The sequence below is a fragment of the Notamacropus eugenii genome, chromosome 1 (assembly GCF_028372415.1).
Source record: "Notamacropus eugenii isolate mMacEug1 chromosome 1, mMacEug1.pri_v2, whole genome shotgun sequence".
Taxonomy (NCBI): Eukaryota; Metazoa; Chordata; class Mammalia; order Diprotodontia; family Macropodidae; genus Notamacropus; species Notamacropus eugenii.
This window is the reverse complement of record NC_092872.1, coordinates 30,521,599-30,530,657: the sequence shown is the minus strand read 5'-3', so window position 1 is coordinate 30,530,657 and position 9,059 is coordinate 30,521,599. Positions and strand designations below refer to the sequence as shown.

The 9,059-nt window shown below is 36.6% G+C and overlaps 1 long non-coding RNA gene across 3 annotated transcripts in view; it reads right to left on the bottom strand.

The window, feature by feature from the left end:
* Window positions 1-823: 823 nt before the first annotated feature.
* The window catches only part of LOC140496589 (uncharacterized), a 60,109-nt gene continuing 51,873 nt past the window's right edge, over window positions 824-9,059 (bottom strand). For all 3 annotated transcript variants that reach the window (XR_011964323.1, XR_011964319.1, XR_011964322.1), the window contains exon 5: window positions 824-1,164. This is a non-coding gene — a long non-coding RNA (uncharacterized lncRNA). The remainder of the gene's footprint in view (window positions 1,165-9,059) is intronic.

The window sequence follows — 9,059 nt, the reverse complement described above, 5'->3', positions numbered from 1 at the left end:
CTCCTTTAAACAAGCACATTTATCATTCACTTAGTTTAGGGGAAAAAATCAGCACCCTGAACTTGAGGGAAAATACAAACAGAGAAATAAAGATCAACAGACAGATCCAACTGTCTGACCATTACATACATACATAGTTTCCAGAAAGAGAAGCACCAACATGTGGGTTTTCAAAGCCGGGGGGTAGGGTTCCTTAGCAGCTTCCCAGAGTCTCGTCTAGCACACAAACTTTCTTCCAAAACTAAGCCCCAAAGTAAAATCTCACCTCGGAGTATTTATACATTTTTCAGAGCCAGAGACCATCACAACCCTTGAGAACCAGTGCCTCATTAGAAATTAACAAAAGGTGTGGGCCTTCCTACAAAACAAATCTCCCCTAATCAAACTTCCCTTCATGGGCAGACCCATTAATGGGTAGGGAAGACCTTTAATTCTCATAATTACCATTATAGAAGCCACTGGAGTTTATTGAATGATATGGTCAAATATGTATTTAAGAAAAATTACTTTGGCAGCTGTGTGGAGGATGGACCAGAGTGGGAAAAAACCTGAGGCAGAAAGAGCCATTATGATTGTCTAGGCAGAAGGTGATGAGGACCTGGAATAAAATTGGGAGGTCAGCTGTGAGCAATGTTGAGGAGGTAGAAAAGACAAGATTTGACAACTGATTCAATGTGTGAAGGGAAGAACAGTGAGGAGCTGAAGATGACAACACCAAGGTGATAAACCTGGGAGATATTATCTCATCTGGTTTTCTCTGCAGTGAACAATATAGATAATATCATCTTCATTTCACAGACAAGAAAAATGAGACTCAGAAGTGAACAGTATAGATAATATCATCTTCATTTCACAGATGAGAAAAATGAGACTCAGAAATGCATAAGAGATTTGTCTATGGTCACGCAGTTAGCAGGTACAGAAGCAAGAGATAAACCCAGATCTCTCATCACTAAATTCAATACTTTTTCCACTCCACCAGGCAGCATCTCCACAGACTATCAAGCCAGGATGTAGGTTATTGAATCCAAACGTTTAAAGGATCTTGAGTGCATAGCTAGTCCAGTCCTTATTCAATAAAGAAATCCATTATTCGCAGTCTTCAACTGGTGGTCATTCAGCTTTTTCCTCAAACTCTTCTTAAGAAAAGATCTTCAAGATTTACTGTAACAGAAAATATTAAATGACCTGTAGTTAACTTGAAGATAAGGCCCTATGAAATTAGCTATTAGACAAAATAATTAAAAATTATTATTATTATTATTATTATTCATATAGTAATTTAAGTTTTGCAAAACATTTTATGAATATTATCTCATGTTATCCTCAGACAACCTTAGGAAGTAGGTACTATTATTATCCCCATTTTGCACATGAAAAACTAGAGGCATGCTAAGATTAATTGACCTGCCTAAGGTCACACATGTGTAAAGTTGGATTTGAAATTAGGTCTTTTTGCTTCTTTTGTGAGCCTATATTGGAAGCTTTTCCAGATAGTGGGGCTTTCTATAGCTAATGGGCTGCTGGTATAGCCATCAAGAACCACATGATTCCACATTGAGGTATTTTTTTCCCCAGGAAATCTATGAATTACCTATATACTATGGTGAGACACTGAAATAAGACAAGTGGACACTTTTTTTTTTCATTCACATTTCTAAAAATGAAGCAGAATTTTTGTCTCCTCATTTCTCAGTGTGAGAGACTATGAGCGTGGAATACTGATATATACACTGTCATAAGTGTTAATGAGTTGGTTCACTTTACTGAGTTGCTCTCACACACACACACACACACACACACACATACACACTCTTTAAAAATATTTGTGACAAAGGAATGCTTGCTGGGTAGAGGAAGGAAGATGGATACATTCAAAAATTAATGTGATATTAAAAACAAGAGACATTCAACAAGATTTTCTTAATTAAGAAGAAAAATAATATAAAATTTTAAGATAAATTGGGTTCAAGTTCCAGGCAATGTCAAGGGTGAAACTTTAGTACAATTCATACTTGGACCATATTCCAATAATCATTCCTCAACATGTGAACTATATGAAAATGAATTTGGTACCCTGGTTGGGAATTCTTCACCTTTAACATTGTTTTAATGTAAAGTATATATCTTGGCAATCTTCCTCTTTTTAACTTTACAGTTAATTGAAACTCTTCATAAGGGTATTTCCTTTTGTTTTTAAAAAATCTGTGGGGTTTTTTACAATGTCCTTTGATTTTTATGTGTCATGGGATAATTACAATGGTGAAAGCTTTTAGCCTGTAGCCTCTCACAAAAACAATAACTCAGAATTAAGAGCTTTTTTTTCCCTTTTAGTAGCCCTGTGAATTAGCTAGTGTAGTCCCATTTTACAGATGAAGAAATCAGTGCCATATGAAGTGAAATAATTTGTCTAAAATGATCCAGCTCATTACGGCTTACGGCTGGAATTTGAATCAGTTCCCTCTGACATCCAGGTCCTTGCCACAATTCCATGTGGTCTCTCTTTTCTCAGGAAAGACAGACTTGCTGGGTCAAGTGAAGGAAGTGCCCTGCTCTTTGGAGGAGGACAACAAAATGGCCACAATAGTTTTATTGGAATGTGCATAATTCATGCAGTTTTCTCAAATGAATGTAAAGTTATGTGTGTGCTAAAGAGCAGACATAGAGTAAATTCATTCATTAAACAAGACTATACAGTGCCCAGCATTGTTGGTCAAGGCACAACACAAGACATAAAAGATGTGAAAGGCTTTGTCCTTGCCTTAGAAGAGTTCATAACCTAGCTGAGAAATGTAGTTTTTTTTTTTCTCTTCCAGGCTTCATGGTTCCTACTTACAAGACAATGTAGAAAGATGGGCTTGCAGCCAGGGTAACTGGGTTTGAAAATCAGATCCAACCCTTTGCAAGTTATGTCACTATGGCCATTGGGTTTAAGACTAGGAGGAAGCTTGGAGATTGTCTAGTCCAACTACATTATTTTACAGATGAAGAAACTGAAGCCATAGAGACTAAGTAATTGGCTTAAGAACACAAAGACAGTAAATTACAGAGACAGGATTTGAAACCATATCCCAAAGAAGAACTGGGTTCAAATCCAGCTTCAGACACACTACTGCTTAGGTGACCCTAGGCAAGTCATTGAACTTCTCTGAGACTCAGTTGCCTCATCATTAAATGGGGATGAAATAGTACCTACTTCATAATGTTATTGCAATACTCCAGAGAGATAATATATGTGAATAGTTTTAGACACCTTAAAGTGACATGTTAGCATAGTGCCTGGCACAGAGTAGTAGCTTAACATGTTCATTGACTGACTGACAGATTTTATCATCATCATCATCATCATTATCTCAAAATTAATGTTCTTTTCAATTTTTATTTTTTTAATTGATGGAATAAACAACCATTTCCTTAATATAATATAATAAAAAATACCATTTCCCTTTTCATCTTTCTGGGTTTCAATTTCCCCATACATAATTGATAAAATTAGACAAGATGACTGTGAATTTTCCTTTAATCTTGAATTCTGTGCTCTCTCAATCTCCCTAAATCTCAGTCTTCTTCTTTACAAATCATTTATGCTCCCTGTCTCCCAGGATTGTTGTTGGGAAAGCATTTCACTTAGCACACAGTGCCTGGTACATGATAGGTGCTTCATAAATATTTTCTGGTTGACTGGAAAATTAAAGCAGTATATAAGTGTGATATATGAGTATTGTCGCGATTACCACTCGTTCTTTTTACTTAAATCATTAAACTAGTAAAGAAGTCCTTGTACTCTATAACAGGGTCAAAGAGTCACAGCATCTCAAAGAGGGAAGGGAATCCAGGAGTTTTCTGGAAAATTCATTCTTTTTTTTTTTTACATTATACATGTACAATCATGTTAAACATATTTCTACATAAGTCATGTTGTGAAAGAAGAATCAGAACAAAAGGGAAAAACCATGAGAAAGAAGAAAACAAAAGAGTGCAAGTAGTCTGCTTCAATCTGCATTCTGACTCCATAGGTCTTTCTCCGTATGTGGTTTGCATTTTTCATCATGTGTCTTTAGGAATTGTCTTGGGTCATTGTATTGCTGAGAAGAGCTAAGTCTATCATAGTTCGTTATCTCCCAGTGTTGCTATTACTGTGTACAATGTTCCCCTGGTTTTGCTCACTTCACTCAGTATCAGTTTATCTAAGTCTTTCTGGGATTTTCTGAAATCTGGCTGCTCATCATTTCTTATAGAAGAATACTATTCCATTACATTTGCATACCACAACTTGTAAAGCCACTCCCCAACTGATCAGCATCTCCTCTGTTCCCAATTCTTTGCCCTCACACAAAGAGCTGCTATGAATATTTTTGTACATGTGGGTCCTTTACCCTTTTTTATGATCTCTTTGAGGTACAGACCTAGTAGTGGTATTGGCAAATTCATCGTTGAACAAACAGCATCTCCACAACACCTTGATTGAGTATTAATCCACCCTCAGCTTGAAGACCTGTAGTGAGGGGAATCTGACTTCCTTGTGAGGTAACTCATTTCACTTTGTTATATCTAATTGTTAGGAACTTTCTCCATTTTATCAATCCCAAGTTCACCTCTCTGCTCTACCCATCGCTCCTAGTTGTGTCACCTCAGGCCAAACAGAACGAGGCTAATGTGATAACTCTTTCCTGGGGATGATGCAAAGTTGAGCTAAATCAATGCCCCTGCCCTCACAGAGGGCATTTAGTAGATACATTTAATCTACATTTAATAGATAAAGTTGTATACTTAGTAGAAACATCACAAGGAGATGTATAGGGGGAAAAATAAAGCTATGGAAATGTTAGAGCTGGAACAAATGTGAGATATCAAAGCAAAACATAGATATAATTCCTCCAAAATTGGCATTATTTTGAACGTCTAAGTAAAATTCATTCCTGGTACTTGAACATCTTAAATAACTAGGGTTTGTTTGTTTGTTGTTGGTTTTTTTAATTGCCACATATTGACATTAGTTTACAAAGTAAGCTTCTATATACTTGTCATATATCCAAAACAATTCTATATCACCATAATGTATTCACTAATAGGACCCATGCTATGATAATGTGTTAAGACCTGATTACTCTGAAAAATAATGATAATGGTCTCCACAGGATCTCTGTGAAACCCCACACGTCAAGCTGAATTCTTGGCTGTCACAACAAAGTAGCTCAGAGTATGAAATATGATTGGGGCATGATATTAAACAGCTAGTGTACCATGGGATCCCCTTGAGAGAAAGAATGATGAGCATACTATTAAAAAAATGAGGGGATATGGGACCAGAGAACTTGGCTAAGGTAGTTCAAAAGCAATGAGAGTCGATGGAGATCCTTGGATTCGTTCTACAATTAACCGGAATAAAATAGGAGCAAGAAGTATGTTTAGTTAATCAGGAGCTGATAGAAGCATTCACGATTTTTGTTTTTTTACCTCATACTTCCCTTCTCCCCTGCCCTTGGTTAAGTGCTTTAGCAAATAATGCTAATGGTCCCTGAAACCACGTATTAGGGCTTCAATTTCAACATACAATTTCTTCCATTAACTGAAAATCCCTATTATTTTTTCCAAGAAAAATATTAACTTATTTATGACTTCCTGAAAGGATTCTTGATAGTAACTCCTTTTTGGCCTCATTTTCAGCCCAAAATTAAGTAGACTCAAGCCTGAGATTTATATGCTGTTGAATTATTCTTGAAATACGTCTAGACCCCACGTTTTCTATGCAGTGACAGAATTACAGCACCATCTTTTCATTGCATATCTTTGTTGTTCTTTATTTTCCTTTTTCCTTGACATTATTCAGTGACTGGTGATTGATTACACAGGTGTGGTGCTGCTGTTGCTACTGGCTTTAGATTTATAGCCATAGCAGATGGTTGGAAAGAAAAAGATGAAACCAACAATTTTAATGAATAGACGCTGTAAGGTGCTTTATAAATGATCCAACTGAAGCTATTATATCAACGTCTTCTTCTGTTCCAAAACAGTCTACTAGAAATGACTATGTTTCAGTCTTAAACTTATTATTGATTAGAGCACAAAATAGGAAGTAATTTTTAATGCTGTATAATCAAAACAGACAATGGTAAAAATTCCTTTTAGAAAAGAAAAAAGTGGCATCCTGACATCTTAGGCTTAATTGATAAAGATTACAGGGGAAGAAAATCTATATATTGTACTAGCCTCTATAAAACTAGGTTCAGAAATGTGAAAGTCTCATAGTTTACTTTTGCCACCAAAATGTTTACAAGCCCGTAAAACATTGTTTGCCACATCCACATTTTTTTCTTGAATTTCTATTGAATTTATAGTGAATGCTGTGCATTTTCTCCTCAAGGATCACAACACTTAGTTTTGAAGGGGATGTTTCAAGTTAAGTGAGCTAATTGCATCATTAAAGGGCACAACTGGGTTGTACCCTTCTTCTTTGGGGTTCATGGAATTATAAAATAGATGAAAAATTAATGACTAGAGATGTAAAGTAATTCAGACAAGATCACATAGTTTGTATCATAGCCAAGATTCCAACCCAAGTCCTTCCAATTTACTGGTTCTCTTAAACCAGAAAAGAAAAGTCTTAGTAGGGGCACAACAGCTTGTCATATGGAAAAGAGAGTAGTTGATGCCAGAGAGAAGAACCAGGATAAGTGGGTGGTTGTGTCAGGGATTAATTTAGACTTGAGAGAAGGACATACTTCCTAACCACTGGAACCCTACAAAGTAAAATGGCCTATCTTGGCATGCAGTGGTTGTCTTTAAGCAAAGACTGGATGAACACGTGATACAGTGAAAATTATTTTTTCACGTATCGATTGGACCAGATAGCCCCTGAGGTATCTTCAACTATATGATTATGATGTTTTTTTCCCAGTCCTCTCAATTTTTTTTCTAAGTGATTCACCTACATTTATTCTGTTTCCACAGAAAAGACTGTGTATTAAAACTCTATTAGATTCCCCTGAGTGGCTGTCCTGGCCACATAGTAGGTGCTCAGTTACATAATAAATACTGATTAGGCACATACTTAATTCAAAACATTCTATTAGACCCGGCAGAAAGATACAAAGTTTAAATAAGAAGTGGTCCCTGACTCCAAATAACTTTCAGTTCAGGAGGCATATGGGACTAACATAAAGAGATGGTAGATATGGTAAGATATGGTAAGTGCTTTTGAGAGTTACTAAAGTACTGCATGGCTTCAATAAGTTCTCATACTTCTGTCTTTAGCTACTCTCTTCTGTTGGTCTAATTAATAGACTAAAAGGACAAATGAGTAGATTTTTCCTAAACTCATTCGGATTCCAGGATCTTTTTTGAATCTAATAAAACAATAAAAAGGAGAGGCAACAGCTAATATATGTCTGCCTAGCTTTTAGCACTATTATATTGTTCACATTTTTGGACAAAGTTTTAGTTTAATTTTTCCAACCCTAAATACATAAGCATGTGAATGGTTTAAACTAAGGAATAAGAAGATACACCATATTACATATATATATATACACACATATGTGTATGTGTGCACATATGTATGTATATATGCGTGTGTATAAAAATATATTTCCTTTGCCTGAAATCTCTATCCTATTAGTTCACAGAATCTTAGAGATGGAAGGGACCTTAACTTCCATCTAGTCCAACACATACATAAAAGAAGTCCTCACTACAACATCTGCTTAAAGATTTCCAAGAAGAGAGCACTTCCTTCATTTAGGACAGCTAGAGTTGTCTGGATGTTTTTGGTTTTCTTTCCTGACCTCAAACACAAAATGTCCTCTCTACAATGTTCCCTCATTGTTCCTGATCCTGACCTCAGAAGAGATCTGACAGGTCAAAGCACTGTGGGACTAGATCTTCAGACTCAGGTGAGAGTTGTTAAAATGCAAACATTTTTCAAAAGGAGTAACATACTAAGCCACTATTAATCATTAATACCTTCTATTGTATTAGTTTGTCAGATTTGTTATCCCTCATACAGCTACAGTCTAAAGAATTAGATTGCTTACAGGGTAAGGGAGAAATGACTAGAATGTAGGTGCTGAAACTGGAAAGCTTTGGGCATTTGGAGGAAAAATAAGGACGCTGGGTGTAAGGACATTGGGCATAAAAGGCAATGCAGAACCATGGATCAAGAAACAGGAAAGCAAACTGTACATACTCCATAAATTCTCCTAGAGCTGGCCCTGGCCTTGCAAAAAGTAAGCCAGTGGTTCTCAAGCAGTGGTCCTAGGACCTAAGACTCCTGTGAGTCCCCAAGAGCCTTTAAGCATATCCATGAAGTGAAACTCTTTTCATAATAATACTAAGATATTTTAACTTTTTATGTAATATTTTATTTTTCCCAATTACACGTTAAAACAATTCTTAAACTTTTTTTACAGTTCTGAGTTCAAAATTCTATCACTCCATCTCTCCCCTCTCCCACCCCAAGATGGTAAGCAATACAACATAGTTCTTTAAAGCAAGTACCCCAACATACACAGGAGGGCCTGCTGTCTGTACAGGTTCTTTGATCTGCTTTTCTAAAAGGAAAGGCAACTTTTGAGGGGTCAACAATCACTTTAATCAAGCCCATATATATTATTCACTTGGTTCAGGGGAAAAAGTCAGCACCCTGAACTTCAGAGAAAATACAAAGAGAGAAACAGAGACCAACCAAAAGACAGGGCTTCCAGCTGCCTGAGCAAAAGCAATATATATATACATATCACAGATCAACAGACAGATCCAAATGTCTGACCAGACATACATAGTTACCAGAGAGAGAAGCACCAACATCTGGGTTTTCAAAGTTGGGGGGCTCCTTAGAGGCTGCCCAGACTCTCATCTGGCCAAATAAGCATTTCCAATGAGTAAGCCCCAAAATAAAACCTCACCTCGGAGTATTTATACACTTTTCAGAGCCAGAGGGCATCATAACCCTTGAGAACCAGTGCCTCATTAACAAAAGGTGTGGGCCTTCCTACAAATCTCCCCTAATCAAACTCCCCTTAATGGGCAGGCCCATTAATGAGTGGGGAAGATTTTTAATC